This window comes from Triturus cristatus, chromosome 12 (assembly GCF_964204655.1).
Source record: "Triturus cristatus chromosome 12, aTriCri1.1, whole genome shotgun sequence".
In the NCBI taxonomy this organism is placed as follows: Eukaryota; Metazoa; Chordata; class Amphibia; order Caudata; family Salamandridae; genus Triturus; species Triturus cristatus.
The window spans coordinates 730,572,294-730,584,578 of NC_140595.1; the positions used below are offsets into that span (position 1 = coordinate 730,572,294).

A 12,285-nucleotide genomic window follows, 5' to 3' on the forward strand; every position below is an offset into this window, starting at 1 on the left:
CTAAGCGCGCTTTGCGATGTTTATCGCAACTTGTTGTGAATATGCCCCATAGTTAGTTGGACATTTCACTCGTACAAAACCATAGAAATTCCGGCGACAGAGCTGCGTTGCAGAGGTGTAAAAAGTGGCACGGCCTGGACCACCTCTCTGCAATGCAGCTCAGTGGCGCTTACTGGAAGCACTTGGTGGGCTAGTTAGCCCCCAGGGGCCCTCAGTATTGAAGGAAAATTATATCCCCAATTTAAAACGTGCCATAGTGCGTGTTTGCACACGTCACCTCAGGCCCCGTCCCCTCCCTTCACCACTGTGTAAACGCACCCTGTGGCTGTTCTAAGTTGAGAGATTAAGTCCCCTTGAATCCTAAGGGTCCCTAGGGTCAAACTAGACCACTAGGTACCTCCAGTAAGCGCCACAGAGCTGCGTTGCGGAGAGGTGTAAAAAGGGGCTTGGCCTCAGAACACCTGTCTGCAGCGCAGCTCCCTGGTGCATACTGGAGATGCCTGTTGGGCTAGTTGGCCCTCAGGGATCCTCAGTATTGAAGAGGAATTAATTCCCCAACTTACAACTCGCCAGGGGGCGCGTTTGCAGAGTGCTTCAAGGAGGGGGCATGGCCTCCGGCACGATGCCAGTCTTTTATTTATTTTAATTTTTTAAGAAGGGGGGCTGTGTGGTTCCCCTTCTTATTCTAATTTATTGGCCCTGATGACCCCATCCCCCAGGGCCTGTCTCCTAATTATATTTTTTTGACCCCAATCCCCAGGGCCGGCCACTGTTTTTTATTATTTTTAAAAAATATATATTTATAGACACACCTAGGACATGCTGGACAAACCGTACGTACCTATCACCATGACGATTTGCGTGATATTCATTAAAAGGCGACTATGCATACAATGAATCCACGTGGAATGTATTTACACCACTAGTGAAGCTCTGACATGTCTGATGCCCTACCGTGCCTAATCCCGGTAGACACTCTTGTCGTTTATTTATACAAACATGGGTAGCTATTGACGGGCACATTTAATACACATGCACACCAAGCCATTCAAAGGGGATTCGACAAAAATTCGACCAAAACTATGCAAGAAACCCCCTTCACGGTTAATAAAACACACATCCACTGCCGGATGTGTAATACTTTTTATTTTACTCTCTGGAACGGGGACGAACATCACTTGAGAGTCACAGCGCGCTCCTGGCAGAGCCCAATGCTGTGTTACACCCACCATTGCCTGCCGAGTGCCACACACCTCTGTGTTGTATTCCACCAGCTAGTGCGTATGCTATGACACTCTCTAGCCCATGTGCACTGTAACACCACCCCGTGAATATGTCATGCCACACTTGCCTTTGCACGGGTTATATTGCCCCATCTAACGTGCCTTCCTCGATGCCTATGTTATAACGCACAGCGCTATGCCATACATATTACAATCTGGGATCCATATCTTTGTCACAGTGCATATGCAACGTTACACTCCCCAGCACATATTTTATATTACAACTTTAGAGACTAGTTAGGTTACACAACACTGCCCTGTGCATATTACACTCCAAGGCGCACATCGCATAGCACGCGCTAGTGCCTGTGCTATCTCGCGCTCTCCAAGGAATCTGTCATTGCGCACAATGTATTGCATATTATATTTCACGCCCATTTCATCTTATATCACACTTTTTGGTGCATAGTTTATACCATACACTATATCTAGTTTTCATTTTCAATCGTGCTCTCAGGACTATGTTCTATATAACACTGTGTTCACCTACCCTTTTCACGGGCATTACATTTTGCGATAGGGGGTGGAGGGTCAGGGGGTGTTTCTGCCAAGTGAGCCCGGAGTCACAGTCACAAACGTCCTCTTCTTCCTGAATAAAAGTGAGATTATGCTGCATACTTGTTCATATTTTAAGTAGTTCGCACAGACACACGTTTTAAAAACAATAAAGTTCCTAATACCCGCCTTCTCTGAACAGTTAGCTTGCTGCCCCATCCCCCTCCTCCCTATCCTCTGTTGTGTGAATCCATGGACTAGCCTCCTCCCTCCTGCCATGCATGGTCTGATGTGCTGCCACTGCCCTCAATTTAGTATGATGTACCAGTCCACTCCTCCTGCCCTCCATTGCCCAATTCTATGCCCCATCATTGACCTCCTGCTTAGCCTCTGTGCTTAGCTTGCTGCCCCTATTCTCCTTCCCCCTGCCCTCCGATGTCTTTGTGCATGCCCATGCTCCATCCTTTTTGCCCACCATGTTCCATGGACCTGCCACTCCTATCTACTCTGAGTGTTCTGTTGAGCTGCCACTCCCCTCCCACCTGCCTAGCATTGTCAGATGACTGTAACCTGTCCCTGCCACCTCCACCCTGCCTGTCCACATGCCATGCCCCTATCCTCTTCCTCCTGTCCTACATGGTCCATTGTACTGCCACACCCTTCTGCCCTCCCTGGTCTGTTGAGCTGCAACTGCTCCTCCTGCCTGCCCCATGCGGTCTGTTGTGAGGCCCCTTCCCCTGAGCTTTCTTGTCTGTGCACAGGTCCTGACCCTCCCTTCTATCCTCCATCGTTCTTTGTGCATGCCCCTGCACCCTCCTTCTTGCCCATCATAGCCATTGTGCTGCCACTAACCCTCCCACTTGCCATGCATGGTCTTCTGTGCTGCCATGGCCCCTCCCACCTTCCCTGTGTGGTCAGTTAGCTGCCCCTGACCCCCTCCCACCTTCCCTCCATGGTTTGTGTGTATGCCATCACAGTCTCACTGTTGCTCTTCATGGTGTGTCTTGCTTCTAGTGCCCATCCAGCCTGACCTCCCTGGCTATCTTGCTGCTCCTGCCCTGCCCCCTTGCCCCCAGCCCTCTGTTTACATGTGCAGACCCCTACTCCCTCCCTCCTGGCTTGTCTGTTCCATTGTAATGCCCCTTATCCGTCCCTCCTGCCCTTAATGGTCTGTTATGCTGCAGCTTTCTCTCCTGTCTGTCCATTATGGTCAGCTAGCTACCATTGCCTCTTGCCCCTCTGTTCTCTGTTGTCCATGTGCATGGTCCTGTCCCCTCCCTCTTGCTTTCTATGGATTGTTGTGCTGCACTCCCGTCCCGCATGCCCTGTGTGGTGTATTGTGCTGCTGCAAACCCTGATGCCTGCCCTGCAGGGTCAGTTTGGTGCACCTCTCCATGTCCCTCCTGTCCTCTGTTATCCAAGTCCATGTCCCTACCCCATTTCCTTCCATGATCCAATGTACCATACTTGCGAACATTTTGAACTTGGTAAGAGGGAGATTTTGAAAAAAACTGGGGTATTGATTTTCCCCTTTGAGTTACATTGAAAAAGAGGAGATTGTAGACAGGAGACAGATCAAATAAAGCCCATTTGAGCTTAAAAACATTGGACGTTTCCTGGCTGAATCGGGTCTGTTGGCATGTATGGTTGTACTACCATTGCCTCTTCCTTCTGCCCACAATGGTCTATTACATTGCCACAGCCTCTCTTGCAAGTCCTATATTGTTGGTTTGTTGCCCCTGCCCCCCTTTCCAGTGCCCTCCATAGTCTGTTGTGCTGCCACGGCCCTTCCTGCCTGCTCAGTGTGGTTAAATTGTTGCCTTTGCACCCTCCTACCTGCCTTCAATTTTCAGAGTCCGTGCCCCTGGCCTCTGCCTCTCAACAGTATCCTAATGAACAACTAGATTGCTAACATTCTATATTTATTACAAAAGTGTGGAACGCCTGACGTCATCTTGATGTAATCAAAACTGTAATACCTAGAGCATTTCCTTTAGAAATTACATATATGAGAGGGTCTTATTGGCATCAAAATTATGGTTAGTGCTCTAAAAGACTAAAATAAGGACATATTTTCTGAGTTTTCAAATAGCGACAAAGCACTTTTAAATTATTTGTTATCTTTATGTTTTTTTATCCAGTTGACCACTTGATTAAATGTTGCACTTAGGGGAGAGGTTGTGTTGTTACTTCCAGAACTGCAGACTTTGCAACTGGGGAACCAGGTTGCAGTTTCTGCTTCAGCTCGACATTCTGTGATTCTGGTCAAATCACTTAGTCTCCCCATGTCTACAACCAAAATGAATTTGTTCTTGTGTGATGTAATCAATGCTCATGTAAAGCACTCCAATACCTGACAATTCTGCACTATATAACACTGCAAAAACACAAAATAATAAGTGTTTTGCACACTTCTGTCATTGGGCTATATTTGGGCTACATCTGGGTGAATGTGGGCTACATTTGGGCTCTTTTGTCTCCGGTGGCCATCTTGGGAGATTTATTTGTTATGAAGTTTCCTAATTTCCTCATGTACTGCAGTCTCCTCAGTAGGAAATGCTTTCAGTTTTTTACTTTGATTCCATCATGAAGGTATTCAGATATGTCACACATTTGCCATAAATTCTGAATGTTAGCACTCTAGTTGCTCATTAGATCACTGTAGTAAAACTACTGTTCACCATGGAAGTCTTCTCCTGGTATTAAAAGTGCATGTTTCAGTCTGCATGTCAGAATTTTTTAATGAAATAGAAGAGGATTTGAGAAGTCACTCAAAATGTGCACTCATTTTCTTTCTTCAGCATTAATCATAATTTCTATGGCAAAATGAACCCCCTCATTGTGTTCCTTTTTAAATTAAATGTTTTAAGTGTTACCAGTTTATTCCAATCAAGATGGCTTCAGGTGTGCCATACTTTTGTCATAATGAAGACAGTAAGCGCTCTAGTTGTTTTTAAGAACACTCTGGGACATTCTGTCATTGGGCTATACTTGGGCTACATCTGGGTGATATTTGGGCTACATTTGGGCTCTTTTGTCTCTGGTGGCCATCTTGGGAGACTAATTTGTTATGAAGGTTCCTAATTTCCTCATGTACTGCAGTCTCCTCAGTATGAAATGCTTTCAGTTTTTTACTTTGATTCCATCATGAAGGTATTCAGATATGTCACACATTTGCCATAAATTCTGAATGTTAGCAATCTTTTTGCTCATTAGATCACTGTAGTAAAGCTACTGCTCACCAGGGAAAACTGCTGCTGGTATTGAAAGTGCATGTTTCAGTCTGCATGTCAGAATTGTTTAATAAAATAGAAGAGGATTTGAGAAGTCACTCAAAATGTGCCCTAATTTTTCTTTCTGCAGCACTAATCATACTTTTTATGGAAAAATGAACCCCCTCATTTTGTTCCTTTTTAAATTAAATGTTTTAAGAGTTACCACTTTAATCCAAGCAAGATGGTTTTAGGTGTGCCATACGTTTATCATAAGTAGGACTGTTAGCGCTCTAGTTGTTCTTTGGAACACTCTGGGAAGCTGCAGTAGAACACAAAGGAATCAACTGACAGTCTCTGCCCTTGTTGGATGTACATGTTTTACTGAGAATGTCAGACTTCATTCTCACATGACTGAGAAAGATAATGTGAATTTACAGAAAATAAGCTCTCAGTTTAGCTTATAGATCACCTTCCAAACCTCTGTGGGAAAAGCATGAGAAAATATTTTTCTCTCAATCATGATATCCCAGCAGAAGGCTTTTTCACATAGTGAAATCACCTTAGAACATACCACAATTCCTAAAATGAGTATGGTACCATCAACAAATGATTTATAATGTAACTAAAGTCTTAAAACCTTTCTATTCACTGCAATGCTTTTTAATGAGGTGCTATCATGTATATTGGTCCCAAGATGGCTGCCAACAATTCTTGGATGAAGTGCTGACAGCCAATCAGATCTCAGGATGAGATGTGTGGTTAGGCTCCGCCCACATATATATATGATTTTACTTTTGATTTTCTCAGGAACTACTGAACAGATTGACACCAAACCTGCAAAAGGCACTTCCCTGACCTGAGGACTACCTCTCTGCCAAATTTCAAGTAATTCTGTTCAGCCGTTCGGGCTGTACCTTGGACTAAAGGTCCCTATGGAAAATTGCATGGGGAAAACGCGTTTTGGGACCCCCCTTTTTTCTCAGCCCCCGCATGACGAATCCCCCCGAGACTTTCAGGGTAGGAGCGGAGCGGAGTGCCCCACCTATTTTGAAAATTTCGCGAGGATTCGTCAACCGGCGACAAAGTTATTCCAAATAGAATGTTGCGGATTTCCTATGGAAACACGGTCCTAACTATAACTATCTACTGGCGACCGCCAGTAGATAATATATATATCTATCACTCGGTGGGGTGGGTTCAAGAAACGAGCTACACTCGGATACAGGTATGCTTTTCCCCATAAAGCTTTCTATTTCAGGTACAGGCAGTCCCTCTTTTCAGTTATTAAAAGCATCTAACCGCAGCCCAACGCTCCATTAGAATACATGCTCCCATTGTAAAATAGGAGGTGCAGTTCATCCCAGCACCCCGTGGCAGGCACCTCAATGTGCTTGCCATCAGGTGCAGGGATCAACAAGGGGTCATCATAGGTGCCCCCTCGACCTACAACCAAAGGCCGTGCACCCATTGGGGCCCTGCTGGGGGTCCCCAAAGTCAAATTCCGACAGCCTCACTGTGTCGGAAAGGCCGGCACAGAAAGGCTGTCGAAATCTGACATCATAATCCCTCAGGCGGAAAGAGCCGCATTTGGGATTACTGACAACCTTCCGACTGGTGGACGGACTCTCCAAGACCATCGGAAGCCAGTCAGAATGACCGGTCAGATTCCTTTCTGACCGCCTCTATTGTAATGAGGTTGGCAGAAAGGAATCCGACCCGTAGTTGTGTAGCCAGTGTAAATGTGCCCTAGTTCAAGGAAGGGAAAGGGCCCCAGCTACTATTTGAATGATAAAATACAGCACCAATCAGAGTTCAGTGTGCCCCATTCAGGTGTCACTGCGCCTGCTGCACCAATGGAAGCTACGCCTAGTCACTCTCTTTCCCTCTTGTTCTCTCATTATTTTACCTTTTGGGTCTCCTTCACTATGATTGGCTTCCACAGGCTCATAAACAGGCCATGATGCCACCCCCTGCAGAATGTGATATGTGATGAGGGCCTCTCTACTCTCATATCTCATAGATATCCTTAGGCTTAAGACTGGATGGGTGACCCCCTGGAGATCCTCTGCGCCATAGGGGCTGCAGGAGCCCGGGTTACACCCTTCCCCAGAGCACCGGTTTTTAAAGATGGGGGGCTGGGGCTGGTGCTTCATGTGAGAGGGGAAAGAAACCAAGAATGAGATGGGTGGAAAGCGAGAGAGATCGAAAAAGGGGGGAAGGGTGGGAACTCCTTTCAGCATTTTGCCAAGGCTGCTGTTGGCACATAGACCGTCCCTTGTGGCAATGGAAAAATGCAAATATGAGCCATATTACAGTGTGGGTCATGCTGAAAGAGGTTCACCCAGCCATTGATGGGGTTCGGCCCCCAGGGAATGTGTGAGTAGCTGTATCGAGCTAAGTCAAATGGTACAATGCACTCAAGAACAGAGAGGAAACCACTAAGAACGGTCGCTGGGGTGTCCCAGGTCAAACAGGATTACTTTAGAAGCCATCCTATAGTCATTGGATGATTAGCCAGCTACTTTAGAAGTCATTTTCATGCCATTAGACATCTTCAAGCTTTTGAAGTGATCGGCAACCTTTAGAAACTAGGCCTGATGATTTAAGGATGCCTTGAAAATGACTTCTCGATTACGTCATGATAAATAGAACCATTGGTAGAATTACTCCTACAGAGAGTTCAGCAACATGGAAGGAAGATGTGGCATGCCGCCAGAGATGCCCACTTAGGAACTGGAGAGCCAGGTTTGAGTCTTGGTATTGGCTCAACAATCTGTGATTAGGGGTAAAAAATAAATGTGTGTACACAAAGTAAGCTACCCGAGAATTATATTCAGTTACGCTACAGTGTCCCTCTTAGCAGTACTGAATGTGGGTGCTGGACATACACAAAAATGTAACAGGTTGTCCTACCACACTACCACGTGTCATGCTTCATCATAGGACAAACCTCACTCTCCAGAAACACGGTTTGATGGAGAGTGGGCCTACACCTGAAGACAGGGAGGCACTTCTAAGTTAAAACGGACCAGTGTAAACTAATTAAAAACCAATGTGATATCCTACATTTTATTTATTCATTTGATAGACCATTTGGTATTAAAAGATGAAAATGTGGGGATAAGTGGAACTATTACCCCATCACCACTATTACCGTTGTCGACATGTTTCTGCCTTGTGGCTCTACTGAGTCTGCGGCATTCTTCAGGACGAACAAACGTGCTTCTGGTGAGGCAGTGTTGTACTAAGAATTCACTGTGTACATGGGCCCATTCTAATTTAAAAGTGCCTCACTGTCTTCAAGTGTTGGCCTACTCTCCATGCAACTGGGTTTTTGAAGAGCGAGGACTGTCCTATGAGGAAGCATGAAACTTGGTGGTGTGAGAGGACATTTTTTTGTATGTCCAGCACTCCTATTAAGTAGTGCTAAGAGAGACACTGTAACGTAACTGAATATAATTCTCGGGTACCTTAATTTGTGTACATATAGTAAGTATAGCCAGCACACCCTTGAGACCCTGTAGCCTCTAGTTCCCTCCCCTGGATATCCCTGGGGTTGTGTGTTGACGTAAATATAATGTGACTTTCTGTAATGTAACTGCTGCTCATGTAAAGCGCTCCAATACTTCAGGGTAGAGTTCACGCTATATAAAACTGCAACAATAACACACAAAAAAACAGACAGGTGACAGCATGGCTCTTGAGGGGCCTAGTTCTGGATGTACACCCCCAATTGGGATGCACACGCCTCACTGGAATGTGTGTGACATGTGCGGGCTCGAAGCTGATGTGATGTGTATGTGCCTGTGTGTGCAGATGGACAAAGCATGCGCTCTCTCGGCGAGACCTAAAAACGGTTCTCAGATCTATGTGCCAAATTGTGGGCTTTGCAGCAACAGTTAGATTAATCTAATGAGCAAGTTAAATACAATGTGTGCTTATTCTAATATGCACATTTACTATATAAAAACATAATATGTCCAAGACGAAGGTAAATAGACATAAAATACACATCTGTAATAAATGTCCCAGGAGATGACAGAGAAGACAGACAGCAGCAGGGAGCAGGAAAGAAATACCTCCTCGACGCTGCAACTCACAGCTACAACGGGCACTGGAACTGGGGCCCAGTGGGGGCCACAGACCGGGCACGACGCCCGCTCTTCTGTCCTCTGTAGGGCTTCGCCAGGATCTGAAGTCAGGCCTGGTAAAGGGCTCGATGCCAACCCCCAGTTGTACCAAGCCAGCAGGTCTGAGCCCCTCTGCAAGAGCTGGACAGCTCTGCCCTCAGACAGAGGTCTCATATGTAATGGTGTCAAAGACTTCATTGCGGGTCACGACCTTCCATTTGCATTGGTTAAAACTGCACACGTGGCACTGGAGAGAAACCCATGACATATATCTATGGCTCGAGTGCCTGGCAGAGTTCCCAGGGACGTTATCTCCCTGCAGCACATTGTGGCAGCTCCAGTCAAGACTACTGGGAGGGCAGAGGACCAAGGAACCCTCGGGCCACGCAGCCCCGGCAAGGCCTGACAGGCCACGGAGCCCTGGAGCAGGGCCGGACAGGCCGCGGAGCCCTGGAGCAGGGCCGGACAGGCCGCGCATCTCTGGAGGAAGGCCAGACAGGCCACGCAGCCCCGGCAGGGCCGGACAGGCCACAACAACCCTGGAGCAGGGCCGGACAGGCCACGCAGCCCTGGGGCAAGGCCAGACAGGCCGCGCAGCCCTGGGGCAGAGCCGGACAGGCCGCGCAGCCCTGGAGCAGTGCCGGACAGGCCACGCAGCTCTGGAGCAGGGTCGAACAGGCCGCGCAGCCCTGGGGCAGAGCCGGACAGGCCACGCAGCCCTGGAGCAGTGCCGGACAGGCCACGCAGCCCTGGGGCAGGGCCGGAGAGGCCACGCAGCTCTGGAGCAGGGTCGAACAGGCCACGCAGCCCTGGAGCAGGGCCGGACAGGCCACGCAGCCCTTGAGCAGGCCCACAGGCCACGCAGCCTTTGAGCAGGCCCACAGGCCACGCATACCTTGAGCAGGGCCGGACAGGCCACGCAGCCCTGGGGCAGAGCCGGACAGGCCGCGCAGCCCTGGAGCGGTCCGGACAGGCCACGCAGCCCTGGGGCAGTGCCGGACAGGCCACGCAGCCCTGGAGCAGGGCCGGAGAGGCCACGCAGCTCTGGAGCAGGGTCGAACAGGCCACGCAGCCCTGGAGCAGGGCCTGACAGGCCATGCAGCCCTTGAGCAGGGCCACAGGCCACGCAGCCCTTGAGTAGGGCCGGGCAGGCCACGCAGCCCTTGAGCAGGGCCACAGGCCACGCAGCCCTGGAGCAGGGCCGGACAGGCCACGCAGCCCTGGAGCAGGGCCAGACAGGCCACGCAGCCCTGGGGCAAGGCCAGACAGGCCACGCAGCCCTGGAGCAGGGCCGGACAGGCCACGCAGCCCTGGGACAGAGCCTGTGAGGCCGCGCAGCCCTGGAGCTTGGGCCGGACAGGCCACACAGCCCTTGAGCAGTGCCACAGGCCACGCAGCCTTTGAGCAGGGCCACAGGCCACGCAGCCCTTGAGCAGGGCCGGACATGCTAGGCAGCCCTTGAGCAGGACCGGACAGGCCACGCAGCCCTTGAGCAGGGCCACAGGCCACGCAGCCTTTGAGCAGGGCCGGACATGCCACGCAGCCCTTGAGCAGGGCCAGAGAGATTAATTGCAGGAGACACTGGTAGGCTTCGAGAGAGAAAGAGTGGTGGAAAAAAGAGAGAAAGTGATCAGAGAGGGAGATAGAGAGAAGGAGAGAAAATGGATGGAAAGAGCGATTGTGCAACGCGACTAAGGGAAGGGCGCAGGTGTGAGCATTTCTGCCCGACTGCTCTGTATTGCCCTGTCTAGCCATGCCTTGGAAGCAGCCTCCTGACCCCATCCTCCAGTTGGGTCTCCCTGGCTCCCCTCTGACAGCTCAGACACGCCTCAAGAGGCTGATGCAGGACTGAAAGAGACGGGGCCTTAAAGCGGGTGTGCACCCCTTGAAAGACCTCCCGGCTTCAGGTAGGCCCGCCCATAAATGTAACCCCCGTAAATCCCTACGTATGGGATAAGTGGCGAGGGGTGCAATGCCGGGGGTGAGACCTCACTCCTACAGCCTCTCTGCTTCCACAGCCTCCACAGTGTGTCACGGGTGAGGCCTAGACACACTCCTGTTGTAGCTCATGAGTAAGGCTCCCAGTTTTCCGTTTTTACTCATTTTCACAGATAAATACAGACAGAAAACCATTTATTTTCTTGTCTGTATTTATTTTTAAATGCGGATAAAAATTGAATTTGGGTGCCTTTTAGTGATTCTAAATACACTTTGCCATGACTGCCAGGCCAATAACTGTGTGGATTGATAGGTAAAGGGGTTAAAAATTAAAAGGAATTTTAGTAAAGAATCTTAAACAGCAGTAGATATGCACAAAGCTGATACTGAAATGCGCATATTTTCATATAAGTGCATGGATTTATCTTCTGCGGGTGATCATGTCAATGAAACCTGGCAGGCATTCAAGCATGAATGCGGATTTATTTGTTAAATAAATGTGGAAATATACTAATTTCAGCTTTATTTTTTTCACAATACCCATAACAAATATGGATAAATACAGATAAAGTTGACAAAAAATAAATATGGATAAATACAGACGGAAATGACAAAAAAATAAATACCATAAAACCAGGAGCCCTACTCATGAGCCGTGTAGCCACAGTCTGGCTCCCATCTCGTGACACCACTGGCCCGGAACCTAATCGAGATGCCCCTTTGCGGTGCCAGGACACCCTAATAGAGTCCTCACGTGACCCATCTGTGCACAAGTTTCTGACTTAAATAAGATGTAAGCTGGTCTGCCCCATTCTCCCCTGCTGCGCTGTGTCATAAACCTTAAATATTGTTTTTCAGTTCAGAACTGATGTCCTCTTCTCTGTACCCTTTATATAATTCCCATTGTGATATAAGTTCTGTTTACAATACTGTATGTAAAAGACAGAACCGCTTCACATTTGCTAAATCTCTCTGGCGCCCCCTGGGTCCTGGTTCTCACTTTACAAAATCCGAGCTGCCCCGGGTGCACGAAGGGGACCCTCCAAAGAGGGCGGCCCCCCTTATTGCCACATGATGGTACATGAGGCAGCCACCCAGTGTTTGCGACCCCCTAAGGGTCTGCATGCCTGCGTCACGAGTGGGCAGGGGCGAGGTACATATACCTCTCCCGCCCACTGGGTGCCCTCTTTTCCCGCTGCCCTGTCGCCGTTTAGCGCCGTTGCA

The 12,285-nt window shown here is 48.7% G+C and overlaps 1 protein-coding gene across 1 annotated transcript in view; it reads right to left on the reverse strand.

Moving 5' to 3' along the window:
* Nucleotides 1-9,286, reverse strand: part of LOC146782613 (beta-galactoside alpha-2,6-sialyltransferase 1-like) — a 471,648-nt gene extending 462,362 nt beyond the window's left edge. Inside the window, exon 1 of the mRNA XM_085636954.1 lies at nucleotides 9,073-9,286. The gene's annotated coding sequence lies outside the window, so the exon portion shown is untranslated. The remainder of the gene's footprint in view (nucleotides 1-9,072) is intronic.
* Between the last annotated feature and the right edge of the window lie 2,999 nt (nucleotides 9,287-12,285).